The sequence below is a fragment of the Rattus norvegicus genome, chromosome 5 (assembly GCF_036323735.1).
Source record: "Rattus norvegicus strain BN/NHsdMcwi chromosome 5, GRCr8, whole genome shotgun sequence".
Classification (NCBI taxonomy): domain Eukaryota; kingdom Metazoa; phylum Chordata; class Mammalia; order Rodentia; family Muridae; genus Rattus; species Rattus norvegicus.
This window is the reverse complement of record NC_086023.1, coordinates 66,987,620-67,013,993: the sequence shown is the minus strand read 5'-3', so window position 1 is coordinate 67,013,993 and position 26,374 is coordinate 66,987,620. Positions and strand designations below refer to the sequence as shown.

Here is a 26,374-nt window from a genome sequence, read left to right as displayed (position 1 = left end):
GTGTGGACACATGCGGACTGATTTGCGAGGCTGAGAATACTGTCATATTAGTCTATATCCAGGAAAATAAAAGATTTCAGCAAAGGCTCAGACGGTGGGTCAGCTGTGGTCCCCTGGAGTTCCAGTGAACCCTCACACCCACAGGTGAAGCTCTTCTGTTGGGTTGGAAACGAAAACAGAGAGAGAGAAACCGCAATGACGACACACTCTGGAAACCGTGGGTTTTACGTGAATTGCAGATCCACAGCATCAGGAAATCAGTGTATGTGGAGTATGACCGGGACACACCAGAAGAGCTATATGACATAGGAGCGGCACAGCAGAGAGCCAAGGGAGCCACAGCTCCACCAGAGAGTTCTAGCATGATTTGATTTCCCTGGAGAAGACAAAAGAGAATATATCTACACACACACACACACACACACACACACACACACACACACACACATATATATCATACATACATACATATATATATATACATATACTTAGTCATTCTCTGAATATACATACACACATATATATCATACATACATATATATATACATATACTTAGTCATTCTCTGAATATACACACACACATATATATATATGACTGGTTCCCTTGGAGAAAATACTAAAGCAAATAGAAGAAACACAATTGAAGTAACAGGAAAAAAAAATTTATGAACAGAAGTAAGACCCAGATTGAAAAAAATCATTGTGTTCCAGACAAATCAATGAACAAAGGCACACATGATGATGTATCCTGGCAACAGTTTTAATTCACAACCATAAGAAAAATCTTTTATAAGTATTTAAGCAAAAGAAACAGAGTACCTAAAAATATAACAAAAATCTGGCTGTTCTCTGGCTTTTACTCGAAAGGTTTAAATTTAGAAGAAAGTGATGTATTGTATGCAAAGTTTTGAGAACCAAAGTTGTAAGTTGCTGCTTTTATACCCAGCCTAGTCGTCTTTAAATTGCAAAATAACAGAAGGGCATCTCAGACACCCAAGGACTCGGCGATGAGCATCGTCCTTGAAAATGATTTTCAGGAAAGAAAGCAATGAATGAGAGACTTTGTGCAGTGCACGAATTGCCCTCAGAGTTGAGGCCAATTAAAATGGGGGTGTACCCAAATCTATATCCAGAAAAAAGTCCTGGCCTTTTTTTTTTTTTAAACTGAAATCGAAAAGATAGAATTTGAAAACAAATGAAAAAAAAATCCATTTTGCCAGGAATCAAACAGGAAAGATTAAGAAGATCTGAAAGAGTAAGTTGGGGTTATTAAACTCAGAAAAACTGCATTTTAAAGACTTCCGTTAATGTTTAGTGTTTTGCATGCGTGCGTGTATGTGTGTGTGTGTGTGTGTGTGTTTGTGTGTATGAGAGAGTGGGTGAGTGTGTGTGAGTGTGTGAGTGTGTGTGTGAGTGTGTGTGTGAGTGTGTGTGAGTATGTGTGAATGTGTGTGTGAGTGTGTGTGAGTGTGTGTGTGTGAGTGTATGTGTGAGTGTGTGTGTGAGTGAGTGTGTGAGTGTGTGAGTGTGTGAGTATGTGTGTGTGTGAGTGTGTGAGTGTGTGAGTGTGTGTGAGTGTGTGAGTGTGTGTGAATGTGTGTGTATGAGTGTGTGTGAGTATGTGTGTGTGTGAGTGTGTGAGTGTGTGTGTGAGTGTGTGAGTGTGTGAATGTGTGTGTGAGTGTGTGTGAGTGGTGTGAGTGTGTGTGTGAGTGTATGTGTGTGAGTGTGTGAGTGTGTGTGAGTGTATGTGTGAGTGTGTGTGTGAGTGTGTGTGAGTGTGTGTGAGTGTATGTGTGAGTGTGTGAGTGTGTGAGTGTGTGTGTGAGTGTGTGTGTGAGTGTATGTGTGAGTGTGTGTGAGTGAGTGTGCGTGTGAGTGTGTGAGTGTGTGAGTGTGTGAGTATGTGTGTGTGTGAGTGTGTGAGTGTGTGTGAGTGTGTGAGTGTGTGAATGTGTGTGTGAGTGTGTGTGAGTATGTGTGTGTGAGTGTGTGAGTGTGTGTGAGTGTGTGTGTGAGAGTGTATGTGTGAGTGTGTGTGTGAGTGTGTGTGAGTGTGTGTGTGAGTGTGTGTGAGTGTGTGTGAGTGTGTGTGTGTGTGTGTGTGTGTATACCACATGTATTGGTACCAACAGAGGCCAAAAGAGGGCATCAGGTCTCCTGGAGCTGAAGTAAATGGTCTGCGATACAGCTGCTGGAAGTAAGTTTGGAGCCTCTGGAGGAACAGCAGGTCCTTTTAACTGAGCCATCTCTCCAGCCACAGCAAGATATGTTTTACAAGATGAGAACCATCGGAGTTTTTTATTTATATGAAAATTCAACTAAGTTCTGTTTGTAGGGAATATAACTAAAGCGGTAGAAGGAGTTTAAAAGGAAAACGATTAACTTTTATTTTAATAAGGGATATAAATCCAAACATACTTAGGCAGAACAATAACACTTACTTGAGGCGTGTAGTATAAAGTTGCTCAAATTTTAAATTAAAATGAGTCTTTTATAGATTGTGTTGAAAGCTTCATTAAGAAAGGAACCTATTGTATTTTCTATACAAATATATAATATTGCTAACTTTTATTCATTTTTATTTAAATATATATGTGACCATTTTAGACTTTAAAAAATGTTAGTTGTGGCTTTACATATCTCTCTCCTTTACTCTTTGGTTTGCTGTGCTCTGTGTCTTTTTGTGAGAGAGGGGATCACCACGCAGCCCCAGCTGGCTCGGGGCTTGCTATGTAGAGAGAGCTGGTGTTTGAACTCACAAAAACCCACCCACCTCTGCCTCGCCAGTGTACTCCTTAACTACGAAAGAACAAAATGTTGGATAAACGTGTAGCAGGAATTTTATAAATTTCATTTTGACCACAACATATTAGATAGAGATCAACAACTGCATTTCAGTTAAAAAAAAAAAAAAAAACAAAACACACCTTAGAATTAAGGGGAAAAAATTCAAAAGTCGTTCTTGTGCTAAACAAGAAACTGTGAGTATGCCTTAGACAGCATCCTTCTTGTCCAGTGTTTCCAAATTTTCTGAAATCCTGCCCTTTTTCATTACGAAGATTCAGTTAAGGATTACTTGAAAATCATTTGCATTGAGGTGCACTACGCGAGCAATAAAATATCAAGTGGAATTTGATTCATTTTAGCAAAGTATGAATTTGAAGAATGGATTTAACTTTATTAAACATGGACATAGTATTCGAAATGAATTGGTAAATTACACCAGCTGTGATGAGAGGTTTAGCTGCTTCGGGTCTTTGCCAGCATTTGCCATTTGCTTTAAAGTGGTTTTTTTTTTTTTCCCCTTTTCCATTCTAATGAGTAAGATACAGCATCCCATCTCAGATCCCATTTACATTTCTCTAAGGACTAATGAGACTGGGCGCTTTTCCATGTGCTTATTAGCTGTTCATATATCAAGTCTCAATGTTTATTTATTTAATTTCTGATTTATAGGCGGATGTATGTGTATTGTAAATACGTTCAGACGTGTGCTGCAAATGCTGTTTTCCTGTCTATGGCTTATCCTTTTCCATTCAATGTTATCATTTGACAATCTTACATTTTGTTTAAAGTCAAGTTTAGTGACACTCTGTAATCAGTGCTCTTATGTACGTGTTTCCGTGCATGTATATATGTATATATATGTTTATATGTTCACGTGCGTATGTGCAGACATATGGAGGGCAGAGATTGGTAGTGGATGGCTCCGACAATCACTTTCCACCTTATCTCTAGAAGCAGCACCTCCCTCAGAAGCTGGAGCATTCACTCCCTTAGCCTGTCTGGCCCGCAAGCTCCAGGGCTCCTGCTGTCTCCACCTCCCAGCAGTAGGGTTGCAGGCAGGCACCTCCACAGCTGCTACTTACACGGACCGGACGCCAGGGACCCAGGCTCAGGCCCTCCTGCTTGTCCAGCAAGCCCATCATTAACTGAGCCACCTCAAAGACCTGCTTTTCTACCTATGCTAAAGCTATGAGAATATTCTCCTGTGATTTATTCTAGAAGTTATAACAATGTTGACATTAGGGACATTGTATGATCATTTTTAATTTAGTTTTGCATGAGGTAGGGTTTGAAATCCAATGTGTTTATTACAGTTACGTAATTTTTATTATTCTACTCATTGTGATGATTTTTTTCTTCCTCCAGTGATCTGGGCATATTGTTGCCTTTGGCCATAGTAGGTATTTGTGGGTGCCTTTGACTAATTGATCTTTTTACTTTAGGTACTGTTGAGCTTATGGTAAGTCTGCCTTCCTTCCTTCCTCCCTTCCTTCCTTCCTCCCTTCCTTCCTTCCTTCCTTCCTTCCTTCCTTCCTTCCTCCCTCCCTCCCTCCCTCCCTTCCTCCCTCCCTCCCTCGTTCGTTCTTTCCTTCTTTCGTTCGTTCGTTCGTTCGTTCGTTCCTTCCTTCCTCCCTCCCTCCCTTCCTTCCTTCCTTCCTCCCTCCCTCCCTCCCTCGTTCGTTCCTTCCTTCCTTCGTTCGTTCGTTCCTTCCTTCCTTCCTCCCTCCCTCCCTCCCTCCCTCCCTCCCTCCCTCCCTTCCTTCCTTCCTCCCTCCCTCCCTCCCTCGTTCGTTCCTTCCTTCTTTTGTTCGTTCGTTCCTTCCTTCTTTCGTTCGTTCGTTCCTTCCTTCCTCCCTTCCTTCCTTCCTCCCTCCCTTCCTTCCTACCTTCCTTCCTCCCTTCCTTCCTTCCTCCCTCCCTTCCTCCCTCCCTCCCTCGTTCGTTCCTTCCTTCTTTCATTCGTTCCTTCCTTCCTTCCTTCCTCCCTCCCTCCCTTCCTTCCTTCCTTCCTTCCTCCCTCCCTCCCTCCCTTGTTCGTTCCTTCCTTCCTTTGTTCGTTCGTTCCTTCCTTCCTTCCTTCCTTTCTTCTTCCTATCTTTCATTATTGGCATTTTTTTTGCCTGTACTCATATTGGCCTGAACTTCCCACAGTTGCCCGCCTCAGCCTGAGGGTTAAGGGCACACGTGTGTCACCACACTCAACTCCACAGTAAGTTTTGGTAGCAGTCGTTGTCTTTTCTTTAGACTGTGTTCTACTGTTTCAACCATCAGATACTTTCGATTGCTGTGGTCCTGCATACGTTTTAGAACCAGCTTGAATTGTTGGATTAAAAAAAGAGTCCACTTGGTCTTACTTGACAGAACTCTAAATCTTTCTATCATTTTGGAGAGAATTGAAAATTTAGCACTGTTGCGGTTTCCAAACAACAAACACAAATTTTATTTGTGTCTTTTTATTTCTTTTTTAAATTTCTCTTAGGCACATTTTCAGTACTCAATGTAGCGAGAGGGCTACTTTCTTTCTTTTTTTTTTTTTGCCAGATATTTTTGTTCCTATGATCATGTAAAAACATAATTGGTTTAGTATATTTAGTTTGTGCTGTATTTTTATAAAATATAGTTTACCATTCACTACTATACAGAAATCAACCAATCTCCCTATATGGCTTGAGTACATCGTGTGTCTTAATCAGGATTATCATGGCTATCGTGAAACAACTTGAGGAAAGCACCTTGGGGAGAGAAGGGTCGAGTAGGCTCACACTTCCATATCACTTTAATTACTGAAGGGAGTCAGGACGGAAACCTAAATAGCCAAGGAACCTGAAGGCAGATGCTGATGCAGAGGCCTGGGAGGGATGCTGCTTGCTGGCTTGCTCTTCATGGCTTGATCAACCTGCTTTCTTATAGAACCTGGACCACCAGCCCAGGGGTGACCCCACCCACAATGGACTAGGCCCTCACCCATCAATCACTAATTGAAAAAAATGCCTTACAGTGTTGACTGCAGGCAGATCTTATGGTGGTATTTCCTTAACCGTGTTTCCTTCCTCTCAGACGACAATAGCTTGTGTCAAAGCAACATAAAACTAACCCATACACTTAGGCCTGAAATCAACTTACAATATTGTAGAGATGGCGCCGGACCTCTGCTCTTCCAGGGGACTGGGGCTTGGTTCCCAGCACCCACATCAGGTGGCTCACAACCACTTGTAAGTACAACTCTAGGCGATCTAACACCCTCTGGCCTCTACACATACCTACATGTACATACGAAAATTCAAGACTCACATATACACATAAAATAAATGATAAAAAAATAAAGCCAGCTTCCCATCTCTAACGCATAGATAAAGTTAGTTTAGTGTGTGTCCATTAACACAGTTACATATTACTCTGTTCTACAATAGCATTGCCTTTTTTTTTTTTAAACAATCGTGGGCTTTACTTAAAGTTTGGAGAGCTTTCTGCATGTAAACTTTTATAATTACCAATTTGAGTAGCATATGGTGACACACTGTTTTTTTGTTTTTTTTTTTGTTTTTTGTTTCACATTATTCCCCCTGACCAAAACCACTGCTCATCTTCGAACTATGACTTAATTTGAAAGCGTATGAAAGGTATTTTATTTGCTTTTGCTACTGAGACAAGTTAATATTTTTCTATCGTTAAAGTACATAGCAAGATTAAAACTTAAAAAAAAAAATTCAGCCATTCCCAGCAAGCTGTTAAATGACATTTCCTGCAGACTCTATTTCCATTCATCCCAGATAGCGAGGGCAATGGCAGATCATAAGAATAACTCTATCCAAGAAGAGCACGGTGATCCACTAAGTTAATAGCCTTACTTGCGGCATAGGTGAAGGGTTACTTACAGGAGTGTGGGTGGCTCTTGAGCAGCTGTATTACTCTCCCACAACATGGTTGGCAGTTGGTGAAACAGTCCATCCTAGCACAAGCGAAGCCTTTCAAATGATGCATGATTCAGGAGTAACTTATACGCATGCGTCTCCCCCGAAGAGTCTCCTCTCCTTCAGTGGTTGTTTCCTGCTTATTTAGCCTTGGGGAGGGACCTCTCGTAAGCATTCTGATTCTTATAATTTCATGAAGCCTTGCTTCCCTCCACGAGGTAATGTTCTAATCTCTTCTGTCTCTTATATTCCTTCCACTTCTGCTATAGTGTTTCCTACAGTGGGTGGTATAGATGTGATTATTTTATTCCATTTGGGGCCGAGCATTCTATGCCAGATCACCAGGAACCTGTTCTAGCCAGTTTGACTGGTGATAAGTCTCTGCAATGCTACACACTACAATATAAAGCCTCTTTAGCCAATAACAGAAGCATATACCTATAAACACAGATGTTTAGAAGGCAGTTTCCTAGATACATCATATCCATTTAATAAAAGGACAGGGACAGCCTCCTCCGTGGGGTCTATGCCTATCCTTGCCACAGCATTTTGCCTTGACTTACACTACAGAACACACGTTCTCTCTGTAGAACCTTAACTGCAATCAGAGAGTAGTTGGTTGTACCCTAAAATAACTGTGCCACTATTGCACAATCAGGCACGTCTTGGCTTTTCATGCTGATAACTGGACTATTGCTGATGATTCTCCCATAGAAGCCCACATAATACCTTCTGGCAGTATGGATGCCAGTCAGTAGGGAAAAAAAAACCCCACAGTCCTAGCTTGATTTCTATTTGTCTTTCAACTGAATTTAAAGTGACTTCGGTGATAGCATTATACAGTTTTATTCTAATGTGCAAACCAATGTCAGTGGCAGGGGTTTGGTTCCTATGTGGGACCTTCCTGGCTATCAACTCAGAAAAATAGCTTATTGAGTACTGGGATTTATATCTAACAATCTCACAGGTCCTTTAAATGTTTTTTTTTTTTTTTTTTTTACACCCACACAGGGTGGCTTCATTCCAACTCAGTAACTTTAGCTTCTGCTATCCTCCTAGCTGCCTTTGCAAATCTGTAAGACAATCAAGAGCTAGTGTTATTCGATGGAATCTTTTTAAAGGTGGAAAACAGGATAACACAAAAGGTCCTCAACTTTATCCCATGACAAATAGTAGGACTGTGAAGGTTGCCTTTCATTCATTCTAAGCAAATACCAAGTGGTCTCATCACTCAGCAGAGGGGGGAATAAGAAACGTGGGGGGGGTGGTAAGGGTGGGTGGGTGGGGAGGGGAGCACCCTTACAGAAGGGGAGGGAGAGGGGTTAGGGGGCTGATGGACAGGAAACCAGGAAAGGGATTAATATTTGAAATGTAAATAAGAAATGCCCAATTTTAAAAAATGGAAAAAATAATTATAAAAAGAGAAAGATGTTAATGAGGCCCAATATAACATGAAAATATCTCATCATGTGTACTACCTGTTCTGCCGAAAGAGCAAGGTGAGTGTGGATGGGTGAAACTCCTTCATTCAATCCTCCACATAGTCCACAGTCATTCTCCATGAGTCATCTGGTCAACCCAGGGAAATAGGGCTACACTTACACCTGGCATACCTACTTCTTGAACTGGTACCCTGAATCTGACAGGACCTAGATTGACTGCGAAATGCCTTGGGCTAGGGGAGCGATCTCCAGCCTAAGGTGCTCCCTTTGAGTTGATAACTGTGCAAGGCGTACTCTGTGAGGATGATTGTGTACCCTGAGACAGGATTTATTTTCACCCAGACCCTTCTGTTGTTCATGACTTTAGTGAGCTGGTTTTCAGACTTTAAGGCCTTCCAGGGATTCATAAGCAAGGGATTTGGTCTCTTGTCAGTTTTTCCCACTAAGAATTACAGCTTACTACAACTCTTGACACATTGCTTCTGAGTAACCCAGACAGGACGCCTTGTCTAATTTCCTGGTTTTATTCCGTCCCTCCTGAGTGATTTATTACCTTACGAAGTAATTTTTATGTCCATCTGAGTCACTGATATTTAACAACCTTTTATCTTAGGAAGATTGTGTCTTGCCAGGAGGCACAGCAAAACAACCAAAGCACCACACCAGCCCCAAGATCCCTGCTGAATGAACGCAGTCCTTGTGTTGTGGGAACACAATCTTCTCTAGTCCCATACACTGAGAAGCAAATGTGGTCCCTTATCTGCCATGTACCTAGATAATATTGCCAATCCTCCCAAGTGCTGGGATTAAAGGCATATGCCACTATGCCCAGCTTAATTTTTCTTCTTATTGTCTTATATTGTGTTGCCTTTTTCTCAAGGAGGAATGGAACATTATTCAGTTTCTTTCCTTACACAGTTCTTAAAATGAGCCCCTCTTTCCCACCATGTCCTACAGACTCCTGAGTGAGAGGGTCTTTTTGGCTTCTTGTTTAAAACTCATGTAGCTCAGAAGCAAATTTTCCACAAATTGTAATACTTGCCTGTGTTGGGCCATTATCAAGGTCCCAGTCTTCATGTTGACTCATGGGTTTCCTTTTTCCTATGTATTAATAGTTGACTGTGGGGTGTGCCCACCACTTCCACTCCGCTCTCTCACTTTTCTCTGCCAAATTCTTACCAGGGATTCCAGGTTTTTGGATGTTAGGAAGGTCTAACACAGGTCAAATTTGTATTCTCTTCGCATTGTGGCCCACCTGCTCTAAGAAATGACAAGCCATTACCTGCTACTCATGTCCTTTACTCCAGTCTTCTTGCTAATTTAGAGGCTAATATAGAGGGTATTGGCCTCCAAATTGCATGCCATCTCCCCTAACAGCCGTGTGTTTGTTTGATTTTTGCTGATGTAATTTCTCCCTCACATGAGCAAGTTTGTTCTGAGCACACCACAGCCTCAGTTGGATGTATCATTACCCATAAGAGGGGCCATGTAACTGTCACCATACACTGCTTTTGATTGTACCCCACATGTGGAGCTTTGCCAGAGGCATGAGTAAGTTGTGACTTACAGGGGCATGGAAAGCCATATCAGTGGAAAGTCCCTCTTGGGAATAACTCACAAGCACGTACTCTACCAGACAGCCTTTCCAGCAGCTATTCACCCTTTGCAGAAGCCAAGGGAGCCTCACGAGTAGGTTTTGCCATTCTACTGAGTCTTATAATTGTGTGTGTGTGCGCGCGCGCGCGCGCGCGCGCGTGTGTGTGTGTGTGTGTGTGTGTGTGTGTGCCTTTCTCTCTCTCCCTCAGGGAAGCTTCAACTGTGAGGAAACAGCTCCACAAAATTGAAACTCTGCTGCCTCTTGTCAATTCTGCTACATTTACCTGTTCATTTCACATGGACATAAGATTGTCTAGAGACACAAAGCATATATAAAATATTATACTTTGGATCATTCTATTTTTCTTTTATTGGATTTTTTAAAATTTATATTTCAAATGTTATTCCCTTTCCCGGTTTCCCGGACGTAAGTCCCCTATGTGGGACATCACCCTCCCCTTCTTCTATAAGAGTGTTCCCCTCCCCGTCCACCCCCCTCCCCACCCAACCCCCAGACTGGTGGGGGGGGGAGGTCCAACCTTGGCAGGACCAAGGGCTTCTCCTTCCATTGGTATCCAACAAGGCCATCCTTTGGATCACTCTTTAAATGAAAATGCAGAAATAATTTTAAGCTTAAATTTAACCTTACCTTGATAAATGGTGTACTTGAGGTAACAATTAGAACAGCCTAGCCTTCCACACACAGCTCCAATTATACATCGTATACTGACACAACTGTGTCTGAATTTACTTCTCTTGCAGGCCACGCCAAGGTCCTTTGACAGATCATTCATGCTTCAGAAAATTTAGAATTGGCAAAACAGTACCAATAAGTTATAAAATGGACAAATTGAGGAACCACATGACAAACTAAAGAGTTTTCTTCTAAGAAATGGTAAGGATTTAAAAATTTTGGGGAGTGTATTTGAGGAAATGAAAATCAGATATGAGGTTATTAAAACAATTGCTGACGCATGCCACATAAAGTTTTAAAACATCTGCATAAGATAAATAACTTTCTAGGAAAACAGTAATAGAATTATCTGGAAGGGAGAAAGAGAAGCCAAACCTTCAGGAACCAAGCAATAAAAACTGTCAGCTCACTCCCAAACAGGCCTGAACCTGACAGACCCACAGACAATCACTTAGCTAATGAGTAATTTCTATGTATAAACTGCTTCACGATACCTGGTGGTAAACTTCTGAATCTCATAGACTAACACAGCAATAGCAGTTGCCATGGGGGTAGATTAGAAAAACCTTAGGAATATTATACTGGATGACAACTATTTTTATTTAAAAATTTAAAGGAAGTTTTAAAGTGTAACTGTTGGCAACAGGCAGATGGCCGTTTTGTTTGCTTACATCAAGTTAAGCATTGGGTTTCTTGAAATGTAGAATAAAGTTGAACACATGGTAGGTTGGTGGAGGAATCAGACCCGGTCTTCGTAACTTAAAAAAAAAAATCATCCATTTTTGTCATAATGAACTTATGTGTCAAGATCATGTACAGTGTTGCATGCATATGAGCGTGTGAGCATTTCGTATGTCTCTATATGTACATGATCATGTGAGCATTTTTTTTTTGTATATGTGTGTGCTCTCCTTAACAGGAAGCACTGTGTTTAAATCAAACACATGCCTAAAACAGCATCCACAATAGAAACCTATAGATGCTGAGCCCACAGTGGGAGGAAGCTTTCTTCACACAAGCGCCATTCTCCAAGTGTCAGGATCAGTCTCTTCTCAGGCCAGCTTTTCATGGGGGTCCAACCTCGCATCAGCCACCCACCTTAGCAACAGCTGTGCTACTTTCCATGTTGTCCCATAATGTCCTTAAATCAGTGGTAATTTTTCTTTATTATTTATTTTTTTACTGGATTTTTTTATTTACATTTCAAATGTTATCCTCTTTCCCAGTTTCCAGTCCATAAACACCCTATCCCATCGCCCCTCCCCCTTCTAGTGGTAATTTTCATTATCTATTATACTACACTGTTGGGTTCGGGTGGAAGCTAAGAAAACTCACTTCAGATACTGAAGCTTGTAAACGGAGAGAGCCTTATTCTGTGAGCACTCAGGGAGGCAGCCTGTTCAGGATCTGCCTTGAGGAGAGAATGTACAACATTTATATATGACGGAAACACGAAGCACGTGTGGGTCAAGTGAACTGTGCCACTAGGCAGAACAGGTAAGGTTGAGGGACTCCAACAGTGAAACTCAGAATTGAGAACTGTAGGTGTGGGGCCAACTCCATGTCTAACTAACTCTGCCTGGTCTGGAACAGTAACCTTGACACTGTACTGAGAGAACCAAGTAGATCAGTCACATAGGGAAAACACCTGAATTCCTTCCCCATGCGAAGAGCATCACTTATCTCAAACTAAGCCAATGGGAGGCATCTACCCCTGGATCCCATCCTCAATCCAAACTTCTCAATGTTTATAAAGTTCTTGTGTACATGGAATAAAGTACATGAGTTATTTCATTAAGAACCATCAGAGAGTGGCTGTTTTACTGAACTGTAACACTTTGGGGGAAGAGTTTCCTTTCCTGAATCATTCGTTGCCCTACCTTGGACCCACTTGCCTGCTGCTACCACTGCCCGTGCTGCTGGGATTGGTGCTGCCACAATAGCAGGCAAGACCTGGGACCCTGCATGGGTTTCCCTTCTGAGAGCTGTGTTCCTTTGGCCATTTCCCGCCAGACCAGAGACCCACGGAACCTATTTGCCCGGGTTCTCAGAGGATAGCAGTGGGCAGTGGGTGGAATGTTACGTTGACCAATCATATTTTGATACAAGGGGTTAAGCAAAGAACCTAACACTTCCCTCTTTACGGCCTTTACTGGTTAACAGACAAACATACAACATCTGAAGAAGCAGGATAGGGGTTGGGTTCGGAGGCTTGGGAACTTGAACTCAGTTTTGATGCTGCCGGCAAGGTGGAACTTGTTCCTGAGGTGACTGAACTCATGACACTATCTCCTAACCATGCATTATAAACAATATATCATGTATGCAGTTTTGGAGTTTCCCTTTAGAATAAGTATCTAACATTATGAACATTAGGTTGAAAGGTCGTCAGGGGAATGCCCGAAGCAGAAGGGTTCGGAAGAGTCAACCTCATTACCTTCCCTAAGGGTCAGTCTCTGTCCTCACCATGTCAGGAGATCTCCAGTCTCTTTGAGGTTTCCTTATTTCTGCTCTGTCAGTGTTGATTTGGGATGTACAGCTCCAAAACCATCACACAGATGGCCCCGGTTAAACTTCGGGCCACCAAACACATAGACTGTGAGAGAGGGAGATTTGTGGAGAAGAGGGTAGGGATAGACAAGCGAGGAATGAGGTAAAAGAGTAGTCACTGTGCATTGCACACAAGTATGTAACTGCCAAACGATGTCATTCATTTAAAAACACACTTCAGGGGGACGGTTGGGGAGGGGAACACCCTTGTAGAAGAAGGGGGAGGAGGAGGGGATAGGGAGCTTATGGATGGAAAACTGGGAAAGGGAATAACATTTGAAATGTAAATAAAAATATTCAAAAAGCATACCTTAATAAATATTTAAATAACATGTTTAAAAGATCTCTGTACATGTCTTGTAACCAGGCCAGACCTCCACTGGAGGGATTGGTGCACCAACTCAGCCACAAAACTTTCAACTTACAATTTGTCCTGCACTGGAGGGATTGGTGCACCAACTCAGCCACAAAACTTTCAACTTATAATTTGTCCTGCCTGCAAGATGTGCCAGGGGCAAAGGGGACACAGAAATTGTTGGAGTGGCCAACCAATGACTGGTCCAGCATGGAGAGGGGTCCACCCCTGACACTGTCTGGAGTGACAGGAACCAGAGACTGGAGAGCCCAAAGATCTAGGAGAAAATCAAACTGACAAAAAGACAAAAAAAAAAAGTCAATGAAGTGATTCCCAATGATATTCTGTTATACTCGTAGATCATTATCTAGCCCCGTGGTCATCAGAGAGGCTTCATCCAGCACCTGATGGAAACGGATGCAGAGGCGCACAGACCACCCTTAGTCAGAGCTTGGGAAAATTCTGTGAAAGAGAGGGAGGAAGAGTTGTAGGCACCAGAGGGGTCTAGGACATCACAAGAAAACCCACAGAATTAACTAACCAGAGCTCACTGGGGCTCACAGAGACTAAATGGACAGCCAGGGAGCCTGTTTGGGTCTTTCACATGGGTTTGACCTTGACCCTCCACACATATGTTACATTTGTGTAGCTTGGTCTCGTTGGATTCCCAACAGTGGGGATGAGGCCTGTCTCTGACACTGCTGCTTGCCTTTGGGACCTTTTCCTTCTTTGGAACCCTTTCCTCCTTTGGAACCCTTTCCTCCTGGGTTGCCTTGTGTAGCCTTAATAGGAGAGGAGGTGCCTAGTCTTACCGTGGCTCATTATGCTATGTTTGGTTGATACCCCTGGGGGACCTGCCTTTTGCTGAGGAATATGGAGGAGGAGTGCATTGAGGGGAGAGAGGAGATGGGATGGAGGAAGGACTGTGAGGAGAGGAGGGAGGAGAAACTGTGATCTCATAATGAGATAATGAATAAACTGGGAAAAAACAATAGTTAAGTAAACTTTAAAAATTCTCTAAGTATACATGAGAAGAATGAACACACAAACAACCAACGACCCCTCCCCACAAGATCCCAGGCATGAAGGAGGAAGCCTGATTACGAGTTGGTTGTTGGAGTTTGGAATTGAGCTCAAGTCGTCTGCAAGAGCGGCGAGACCTTTCAGAAAGTCTCCTCCCTACCCAGACTTCTAGTTAGGATGTAGCTGTGCCTTTACTCTGCTTGTTAAAAAAAGAAAGAGCCCCTCTCACTTCCTAACCGCAACCAGGCTTCTCTCTCACTGCTCCGCTGAACCCACCCATGTGAGGCCTTCTGAGACGAATCCCGTGGCCGTTTCTCAGTCCTCATCCTACTAAACGCCAGCTTTCAGATGTCTTCTCTGCTAAGACGATGCCCACTGGGTGCTGCTCCTGTTTGCATTTCTGACCTCATTTTGTTTTCTTCCTTAAACACGGTATCTCTCATGCCTCTTCCTCAGCCTTCTTTCCCTAGTTCTTGTCACCTGCCATCTCATAGCTGCCCCAGTGACTTTGCTCATCCCTGTGGGCATGAGTTCTCATGTCTGTCCTTAGTCTCTTGACCTGCCAACTACCAGATGTCTTTGCATCAACTCTGCAAACACTCCACCATGACCATGTCACATCCTATTTCTAAAAGACACTTGCCTTTAGACTACAATTTCCTTTCCCTATTGGGTTTTACTGCACTTTCAAGGTCAAGCTGAGAATTACATCCTTTACGAGAGCCTCCCCTCAACCTGTGGGACCTGAGCATTGTTTGAGATATGTCCTTTTAATTACACTATTTTGATGGATTTCTGCTCTGTTGGGTTCTGCCTGCAGCCCTGTGATGTGAGAGGTAATGTGGAGGCAGAGACTAGCCCGTTCATTCTCTTCCCTTCACCCCCTCCCTTCACCTGTTCACCTCCGAACATAAACTCTTGCAGACAGAGGAGCAGTCGGAAATGGTTCTAATTCTGGCTTCTGAATTGAACTAGAACAGGAGGTGGGGCTTGGTGAATCAAATAGGTAGTTTTAAAACGCATAAAAGAAAGTGTTCTTTGACACAGCAGGGAGTAGACTTGTTACTCCTCTAGGTGGAATACAGATGAAAAGAAAAACATAGAATTTAACCAAATTTAAGTAAGTTTCGAGAGACACATAATATGTTACCAGGGGAAAATGGGGACACGCCTTACCTTTCAAGGGGAGGCCGTGCTTGACAATGGCCAAGATGGCTCAGGACTGTCCTGGCTCACACAGTACATCTAGTTACCACAGATTTGGCAATCATTCAATTATTCCACTCAATTCAGATCACCAAGCTGGCTAATCCACGATTTCCACTTCACTGCAGTCTCTGGAGACACAGACACTTGTCCACACCCAGAATGAATCCCAGCTGAGGTACAGCACAATTAGTTATTTGTTTCCTGTTACAGCTGAACCTGGTGAGATTTAGCCACCTCCTGGGAACCAGCCGTCTGGCGATGAGGCATGAATAAAACAGAGCCGGGTCCAGCTGGCGTCACCTGCTGTGTTTTGCCTCATTTCTCTACACAGATTTCTAGACTTCTGAAATCCAGGGGCCTCTCTCAAGAGGATGTGTGTCACATGGGCTGGGCCTCCGAGACCTTGGTTCTGTTTTTGAAATCTTCTTTCTGTGAGCTTCAGCTTGATTAGACAATGGATCCAGAGCTGCGGCCTTCAGATTTTGTGACTTCCTCAGAATAATGCTTACCCTCACATCCAGTAGCCATCTAGATACTGTGACTGTTCAGAACCTAAGAATACTTTTGCTTAATATCCCACCTCTGAAAGGCTATCTGTGCTCTGACAAGATTTCTGTCTTGTCCTTTAGTTTGGCAATGTGAGTTCATTTTTACCATGTGCTGTTGCTATGGAAGTGTTGGTCTTTCCTTTGTGACACCTCTCTGAGAGTACACGGATGGCCCTTTTTCATCTTCCGTCTACTGTCTTGGTTCAGAATCTTGGACTACCCTGCTTGTCTCTGAAAAAGTTGTTATGGTTAAGGGCTTAGGTCTTAGAGGCAAATAACTTAAATCTCGGGTCTACTACCTAAACAGCTAAGTGGTTTAGATAAGTTACACAGTCTTGCTGTGTCTTAGTTTCTTATCTGGTAAATTATAGATCACTGTCGTATCTGTCTCCTTGGGCCATTGGGAGGGTAGAACACTCTTTGCCACTTTCTAAGACATTTTGTGGAGAGCATTAGTGTAATTTTTTATTGAAAATAGGCTTACTTTATATAATCACTCTTTACGCTGGCAAAAGAAGCAAACAAAAAATAGAATAAAAAACAAGTGAGCCTCTGGTAGATTGGATGCATTTGACATGAATTCAGTAAAGACAAGGTCTTGTAAGTGTAGGTGATCCTCAGGGATGAGATGGACAAGAAGAGGACAGATAACCGCTGAGGAGCTTAGACACAGTGCAAAGAGGCTGGTTATCAGGTCCAGGCAGAGGACATCCTGGGAAAAGTCTGGGAGATTAATCTGCTGAAGATATCTGGCTGACTTGAAAGAGAATACAACTTGTTTGCTGGCTGGCCCTGAAGAGTCTGTGTTTCTTTGTTCATTAACATTTCAGTAGGTGTTTAGTACCAGATATCAGGTACTTCCTTAGTGCTGAGGTAGATGGTCAGAAATCCTGACATAGTTAATGTCTGTACGGAAGACTACAGTGCTAAAACAAGATCTCTCTTCTCTCTCTGTCTCTCTGTCTCTCTCTCTGTGTCTCTGTCTCTCTGTCTCCCTCTCTCTCCTCCCTCCTTCCCTCTCTCTCTGTCTCTCTGTCTGTCTGTCTCTCTCTCCCTCCCTCCCCCTCTTTCTGTCTCTCTTTGTCTCTCTCTGTCTCTCTCTGTCTCTGTCTCTCTGTCTCTCTGTCTCTCTGTCTCTCTGTCTCTCTGTCTCTCTGTCTCTCTGTCTCTCTCTCTCTCTCTCTCTCTCTTTCCACAGATGGAGACCATTACAGAAAACCACCACTGATCAAAATGCAGAGAACACCTAGCCACGGGGTATCTGGGCCTAGTTGATAAATCTATATCACACCGCCTGTATGTAAGGCATGAAGGAAGGGAAAGCAGGAAGATTGGAAAAGCCAGAGGACCAGAACATCTGTGGAGAGATTCTTCTACATAGAACACAGAAGGTCACTCGTGAAATCTCAACAACACGACTGCCTAAATAAGACCTGAACAATGAGAGCATAAGTTGACATGCTAGTGTAGATGGGGGAACTCTCTTGGGGTTTCACCCCTAGATGAAGAGCTAAAAGCAATTGACTGCTGAGAGAGAGAGAATCAATCTTCCTCAGGGATGAGCCTATTGCTATCTAATTCCAAATGATCATCCCTATTGGTCATATCCTATGCATATGCAATAGTAAGGGGCTTCAGAAGGTTACATTTATGTGTTTACATGCATGTGACAATAATAGTTAGAGATAAAAGAAAACGATAGAGATAGTGCATGGAGGAGGAAGGAAGAGTGGGTTGGAGATTGAGGAAAGAGAAATGTGGACAGGCAGAGCAGGATATGATAAGAAGGGACTGAAGATAGTGAAATTATATCATGGGTATGAAACATCATGAAACCCATTTCTTCGTACAATTAATAAATGCTACTAAACCAAAAGACGCTATAACAACAGGTAGGTAAATGCCGCAGTGTGCGTGGAGACCCCCATTTTTTGCTCCTCTCATCCATTCCGCTTCAGCTGGAGGAGCGTAGGGTGGCTGGGGCTGCTGTTGCACCTAATTCTTAGAGTGGTACCCAGTAAGCTTGAGTCGTTTATTTCTTTTTGCTCTTCAGCACATTCCAATGTCTTGGGGAGTTTATCCTTACTTGAGGTCACTTGAGACTGATGCCAATACATAGCTTCAGCTGAGACTCACTGGTCCACCCTGACTGGTTTGTTCCTTCTTGCTAGTAAGTTTCCCTCAAGGACTCTTCTGAAGATGGAGAACCTGCACTTAAGACAGCAATAGCAAGTTGTCACCCACAGTCATTGAGAGACTCATTTCCTGTCATCATCGGAATGGTTTGAAGTTCCTTTGAAGCACCACCTAGCTTTTCCTGAGTGCGAGCAGTGGATATTCTGCTGCTAACCGTACACAACCTGTGAGGCTTTGGCACAGAGCACAGCCACCAGGACCATAGAGAAATGGCGTAGAAGTCCTGAGCAAAGCTAAATCCGTGCTTCCTTCCGTCCCTTCCAGTCACGTGGACCAGATCAACCTCGTCAGTGCTTGAGTGGTTTCGAGTTATTTTTGCTGCTACTTAAGACACTGAGTAACGACGAAAGCCTAATATTTGATTGAGAAGATATGTTAGGTGGCATGATCAGCGTGCTTAAGGATGGTCAGGGAAGGAGGGCTGTGTGCTGGGCAGAAAGATCTCTTTCTTATACTTAAGAGGGCAATGTGACATATAAGAAAGAATATAGGCTTTGAAATCCACCATCCCTGGTTCTCGGTTCTAGGCTTGTCACTTACTGTCCTTCACAGAGTCTGTTCCATCATCTTTAGAATGAAGGGAAACAGAGTTTGTAAGAGTGCAAAAGGCCTAGCAAGCTCAGTAAGGATTTCCACTCAGCCCTGTGCCTGCTGCTTCATTGTAAATAATATTATCTGCTTCCAGATGAGTGGTAAGGAAGGGTAGTAGGTTCTAGGGATGAACACTAAATGACATAAGAGGTTCCATTCCATGGGCTCCACAAGCCCCAGTGATTGACTCTGGTTGGATTCAGGCATGAATATGAGTAGCTGTAACGGGAAGGAAGGGATGGAAATGTAAAGAAGGGCTTTGCCTGCGAGGGAGAGTTTCCTGGATAGACCTCTCTTGCGTAGGTGTAACTATGTAAATGCTGCAGAACCATTCCGTCTTTAATCAGTTATCAGAGTGACCTTGAACCAGGTAAGTGACAATGCCTCTGTTTCATTTACTTGTGCCTTCCTAAGAACTTAGTCTGGTTTCCTAGAACAAGTCTGAGAAATACTCTGATAGAATTTGATAGCCACAGGGTTTTTATCAGCAACATATTTTTACAAAATTTTTATTGTGATTCATTCCTTCTTCATGTCCTATAGTCTAGGATATGTTTATTGTTTACTGAACTTAATTTCTTTCTTTTTTTATTAGATATATTTCTTTACTTACATTTCAAATGTTATTCCCTTTCCCAGTTTCCTGTCCATAAGTCCCCATCCCCTCCCTTCTCCCTCCCCCATATGGGTGTTCCCCCCATACATCCTCCTTACTGCCCCCCCACATTCCCCTGCACTGGGGGTCCTACCTTGGCAGGACCAAGAGCTTCCCCTTCCCCTGGTGCCCCAACAAGGCTATTCTCTGCTATATATGCAGTTGGAGCCCTGGGTCAGTCCATGTGTAGTCTTTCGGTAGTGGTTTAGGCCCTGGAAGCTCTGGTTGGTTGGCATTGTTGTTCTTATGGGGTTGCAAGCTCCTTCAACTCTTTCAATCCTTCCTCTAATTCCCCCAAAGGGGGTCCTGTTCTCAGTTCAGTGGTTTGCTTCTAGCATTGACCTCTGTATTGGACATGCTCTGGATATGTCTCTCAGGAGAGATCTATATCCAGTCCCTTTCAGCATGCATTTTTTAGCTTAATCAATCTTATCTAGTTTTGGTGGCTGTATATATATGGGCCACATGGGCCACATGTGGGGCAGGCTCTGAATGGCCGTTCCTTCAGTTGCTGCTCTAAACTTTGCTTCCATATCCCCTCCTATGGATTTTTTTTCTCTTTTAAGAAGGAGTGGGAGCATCTGCATTTTGGTCATCTTTCTTCTTGAGCTTTCTGTGGTCTGTGGATTGCATCTTGGGTAATTTGAGCTTTTGGTCTAATATCCACTTATCAATGAGTGCATACCAAGTGTGTTTGTCTGGGAAAGGGTTACCTCACTCAGGATGATATTTCTAGTTCATTCCATTTGCCTATGAATTTCATGAAGTCATTGCTTTTGATAACTGAGTAGTACTCCACTGTGTAGATATACCACATTTTTTGAATCCATTCCTCTGCTGAAGGGCATCTGGGTTCTTTCCAGCTTCTGGCTATTATAAATAAGGTTGCTATGAACATAGTGGAGCATGTGTCTTTGTTGTATGTTCAAGGGAGCACTCGCTTTGTGTTGCTGGGGCAATGATGTATAAAATTAATGGCTCAAACTCCTCACCTGAGGTTGAGCCCTACAACCTTACTTTTGAGAGATCTGTCAAAGGAAGGGTGTCTCTCACCCACCCCTGCCTTTATGGTATCTCTCCTTCATATTTAGACTACTCTAGCTTCAGCTGCAATGAAAGCAAACTTTAAAAAGCATAAACAACTAGGTCTAAATACTTTTGATTTAATTAAGGTTTGAATAAAATCGGCATTGTCTGATCTAATTTTGAGTTGTTTTGCTTTTTTCTTCACTTTGCCATGAGGCTATTGTTTCTTTTTCTCATGCTAATTTATGAGGACTGACTCTCATTATGTGCGTTTGTCTTCAACCTTTTGTATGAATTGCTTTGCCGAATCTTAGAGGGAGAATCTCTCTCTCTCTCTCTCTCTCTCTCTCTCTCTCTCTCTCTCTCTGTCTGTGTGTGTGCATGCGTGAATGCACAAATCTGTCAGCATTTATCAGTCATATTTATCTACCTATCATCTAATCATCTACCTATCATCTACCTATCTATCTATCTACCATCTACCTATTACCAACTATCAGTCTGTCTGTCTGTCAATCTGTCTGTCTGTCTTAATGAAATTTATTTTTCAATTGCTGATACAGATTTTCTTAGCTCCAAGATTTATTTTTGTGTTAAAAGAACAAGATTGCTGCAGCCCGCATAAACTTCATGACTATCATTTTCCAATCAGATAGGATTGTAACTGTATTATGTCACTCCTCAATTTGCATACCTGATGGGGGAAAGGGAGCATGGCCTTTGGATTTCTGCAACTCCAATTCCTCATCTGTAAGCTCTATGTTAACATGGCTCACAGTATGGTGTGAGCATGGTAAGGCTCGCGACCTGGCAATAAGATGACGTCTATGAAAAGTGGACCTAGTAAATTTCATTTTGTTTACCTCTCATTTCTCTTTTCTGAGGCTTAAATTTTGGGCTAAAATTATTTGCACAAAATACTAATTAATACAATTTAATCACATAACAACTTGTTACATACTTTAAGGTTTATCCTCAAAAGAACGATGCCTAATTCTTGGGCCTAAATATAAAATCCACTGCATATATTAATTGCCCTGGAATATTAAGAAAACTGATAGCCAAAAAAATTAGTTAGTTATTAGTGATCTCTGGTAAGGCATGGAGGGCACAGGAATTCCAGACACTTGGAATGAGTCAGAATGCCGAATTTCTAAGGGAAGAGCAGAGCATGTCCCTACCCTCATCTCCAGTGTTGGGAGAGCCATCTGGACACTGATAGGAATTCTAAACATGAAATTCTGCTGCGGTGTGGAAGTATTCAGAAAACAGTGGTTATCAGAACTGGTGTGGTTTTGCTAGGGGGTAGGGAAATTCCTTTTTCTTTCAACTTTTTCTAAGTCCTCTGACTCACACTAATGCTACAGTGCTGCAGGTTTGACACAATAGAGGATCTGTCAGATTTTTCAAATGAACTTTGTAGGTGAGGTCTTAGAAAATGTTGTCTAGATTACTTGCTCTCTTCTATTTGTTTTTATTTTTAAGGATGTGTTTGTGCGTGGGTGCGTGCCCAGATGGCAGGTACCATGGAGGCTAGCGGGTGTTGGACCTCCTGGAACTGGTGCTATGGTCAGCTGTGAGCACCCTGATGTGTGTCCTGTGTGTTTGTTACTGTCTTGTGCCATGATTAAAACATCACGACCAAACAGAACTTAAGGAAGAGTTCACTCCAGCTTATTAATTCAAAGACAAGCTAGAAACATAGAGAGCAGTCTGGACTCTTGGTGAGATGGGGAAGTCTTAAAACCTTCCCTAGCGATGTATTGCCATTAGCAAAACTGTACCTCTTAAACCTCCATTAATGTCCCCACCAACTAGAGACCAGCATTAGCTGAGACGCTAACCTGTCTCCTCTGTAAGTTCAGCAGAGGATCTTAATAGCTCAGTCATCTCTCCAGCCACTCCCCCTCATCTTCCACTTTTATCTTTCCTTTTAAAAGAATTTGGTGGCTTTAATAGTGCATGAAATTCAGTAGGATGGGGCAGAAGAGAATGAAGAGGTTAAGTAAGGTAAGAGGAGATTAAGGCTCGGGAAAAGAAAATGAAATGTGAGGATGCGGTTCATTTATAAAACATATGCCACGATGTATGGTTATCCCATCCTCTGGTGGTTTGCGAATTTTCCTGTGGGCTCATGACAGTCTAATCAAAGAGAAAGCATTATAAATAACGTGTCTTTAAAAAGAAAAACAGTACCTAGAGCAGAGAAATTCTTCTGCTGGGCCCCTGTAATGAGGACACATGTCATGTAGTACCCCATCTGCTCAGTCCATCCTTGTGCGAAGTACAGTGTGGTGGAGCTCTGAGTTTGAGAACAGCCTGGTCTACAGAGTGAGTTCCAGGGCAGCCAGGGCTACACAGAGAAACCCTGCCTCAGACAAACAAAACCAACCAACCAACCAACCAACCAACCAAACAAACAACCAAACAAACAAACAAAAAGAGTATAGACCCAAGCATTATGGGGCAAAGGAATCACATTTCCTGCAAATGCTGCAAAAATGTGCAAGTCTAATAGTCAGGGGAGGATTTTTACTGTTGTGGTCTAATCTGACAACTGGTCCTTGTTACAAGGTTGGTGTACTAATTAACCACTCTGTTCTGTTGCTGGATACTTAGGGTCAGCATGAAAGGTGAAATGCATTCTTTCTAGAATGAGCATTTTGGAGGGGCACTATATATAGTAATAAAACAACCTCGAGACCCACTGTTTTGGGTTAATGCACACAAGGCAAACTTTAGAAGGCTTAAATATATAATACAGTGCTTCTATGTCTAAAAATAAATGCCAAATGCCAAATTCTTGCCTGCCCTTGACAGCGAAGTAGATCGTTTGAAAAGGACACCTGTATCCCTCGTGTCAGCACATCCAGCTGGATGGCAGAGTGGTGCAGTGTCTATGGATGCTCAGGTTGTAATCTTTAGCATCATGCAGTCATGCTCTACCATGACCAGGTTCTATCTGGAGCTATGTGTTGAACTGTCATGGCATTTTCCAAAATAGATCCTCATTCAGAGGGTGGCATCTGGAATGCTAAATGTAAAGGAAATTTGAGGAAATGGTGAAGCCTTCTGGATGAGTTGGGGAGGGGTGAAAAGGCCAAGTGATTATTTAGGGTAATGCCAAGGGGAGAGGTGTTCTAATGGTTCGTCTGTCAGAGCACTTCTCAGCACTAGAAAGAACTCTAGAAGGGTCTGGAGGGACACTGCAGGGGACACTTGGGTGGGAATGGAAGGGCCACCTTCATGTTCCCTTGTAACTCTTTAGAATTTGTGTGTGTTTACCTGAAAAGGCAAAGATTGAATGGTGAAAATCCAGAAGTTACGTAAGGAAGAAAATCAATTGGGTCTCAGACTATTGTTAGCATCTTAGGAGTTCTGCCCGCAGATGACTAAGTAAAAATAACGCAAGCAGAAAATGATGAGTCATGCTGCTTTTCCCGATGGTCCCTGTGGTGGTTTGAATAAGCTTGGCCCAGGGAGTGGCACTATTAGGAGGAGGTGTGGCCTTTTTGGAATAGGTGTGGCCTTGTTGGAGGAAGTGTATCACTGTTGGGGTGGGCTTTGAGACCCTCCTCATAGCTGCCTGAGAGACAGTCCTCTCCTGGCTGCCTTCAGATCAAGATGTAGAATTCTCAGCTCCTTCTCTAGCACCATGTCTGCTTTGATGCTGCTATGATTCCCACCATAATGGTAATGAACTGACCCTCTGAAACTGTAATCCAGCCCCGATTAAGATTAAATGTTCTCTTTTATAAGAGTTGCTTTGGTCATGGTCTCTTCACAGCAATGAGACCTTAACTAAGACAGTCTCTGACATGCCAGGCCCCAGATCACAGTTGCCATCTGGAGTGACTGCATGGAGAAGGAGGTTGGGGTGTGTGTGTGTGTGTGTGTGTGTGTGTGTGTGTGTGTGTGTGTGTGTGTGTGTGGTGTGTGTGTGTGTGTAAAGATACTGAAAAGACTCTTTCAGTATGAGAGTCATTTTTCTTCAAGGCATCTCTATGCAGGATGGACCAACCAATGAAAAGAATCTGACTCACAACAGCAAGCCAATGGCGGTGCTAATTTCTGCTGAGAGACCCATGGGACTTTGATGATCTATCTCTGGTCTGCAGTAAAGTCCATTGCTGGGAGGATGTGCAGCATAGTCCCTCCCTAGACTTTCCTTGGTAGCTCTGCAGTCTGTATGCGTACAGGTGACCCTTGGGACATATAGACAGTTAAGATGATTATTTGCATCCAGTATGCATTTTCATTTCCCTTTACCTCAAACATAGACAAAGTCCTCAGTGTATATTTGCTTTTTGGTGTCTTGTGCAGTGTGTGCCTATGTTTGCATGTGAGTCTGTGTGTATACTTGCTTTTCTGTGTGCTGGTAAGGCTAGAGGTCAATATTTGATGTCTTTCTTTATTCTTTTTGCTTTATTTTTTAAAATGTTTTTATTAGCATTTATTAATCATACACAATAATGGGTTCTGTTGTGACATTTTCTTTTTTTTTTTCTTTTTTCTTTTTTTATTAACTTGAGTATTTCTTATATACATTTCGAGTGTTATTCCCTTTCCCGGTTTCCGGGCAAACATCCCCCTAATCCCTCCCCCTCCCATTCTTTATGGGTGTTCCTCTCCCCATCCTCCCCCCATTGCCGCCCTCCCCGCAACAATCTCGTTCACTGGGGGTTCAGTCTTGGCAGGACCAAGGGCTTCCCCTTCCACTGGTGCTCTTACTAGGCTATTCATTGATACATATAAGGTTGGAGCCCAGGATCAGTCCATGTATAGTCCTTGGGTAGTGGCTTAGTCCCTGGAAGCTCTGGTTGCTTGGCATTGATGTTCATATGGGGTCTCGAGCCCCTTCAAGCTCTTCCAGTTCTTTCTCTGATTCCTTCAACGGGGGTCCTATTCTCAGTTCAGTGGTTTGCTGCTGGCATTCGCCTCTGTGTTTGCTGTATTCTGGCTGTGTCTCTCACGAGCGATCTACATCCGGCTCCTGTCGGCCTGCACTTCTTTGCTTCATCCATCTTGTCTAATTGGATGGCTGTATTTGTATGGGCCACATGTGGGGCAGGCTCTGAATGGGTGTTCCTTCTGTGTCTGTTTTAATCTTTGCCTCTCTATTCCCTGCCAAGGGTATTCTTGTTCCCCTTTTAAAGAAGGAGTGAAGCATTCACATTTTGATCATCTGTCTTGAGTTTCATTTGTTCTAGGCATCTAGGGTAATTCAAGCATTTGGGCTAATAGCCACTTATCAATGAGTGCATACCATGTGTGTTTTTCTGTGATTGGGTTACCTCACTCAGGATGATATTTTCCAGTTCCAACCATTTGCCTATGAATTTCATAAAGTCATTGTTTTTGATAGCTGAGTAATATTCCCTTGTGTAGATGTACCACATTTTCTGTATCCATTCCTCTGTTGAAGGGCATCTGGGTTCTTTCCAGCTTCTGGCCATTATAAATAAGGCGATGAACATAGTGGAGCACGTGTCTTTTTTATATGTTGGGGCATCTTTTGGGTATATGCCCAAGAGAGGTATAGCTGGATCCTCAGGCAGTTCAATGTCCAATTTTCTGAGGAACCTCCAGACTGATTTCCAGAATGGTTGTACCAGTCTGCAACCCCACCAACAATGGAGGAGTGTTCCTCTTTCTCCGCATCCTCGCCAGCATCTGCTGTCACCTGAGTTTTTGATTTTAGCCATTCTCACTGGTGTGAAGTGAAATCTAAGGGTTGTTTTTATTTGCATTTCCCTTATGACTAAAGATGTTGAATATTTCTTTAGGT

General features: G+C 42.8%; 1 long non-coding RNA gene across 5 annotated transcripts in view; it reads left to right on the top strand.

Annotated features, from left to right (window-relative positions):
* The window catches only part of LOC120102873 (uncharacterized), a 36,971-nt gene extending 16,208 nt beyond the window's left edge, over window positions 1–20,763 (top strand). For all 5 annotated transcript variants that reach the window (XR_005504757.2, XR_005504758.2, XR_005504754.2 and 2 more), the window contains 2 exons: window positions 10,502–10,634; window positions 17,317–20,763. This is a non-coding gene — a long non-coding RNA (uncharacterized LOC120102873). The remainder of the gene's footprint in view (window positions 1–10,501; window positions 10,635–17,316) is intronic.
* Window positions 20,764–26,374: the final 5,611 nt, after the last annotated feature.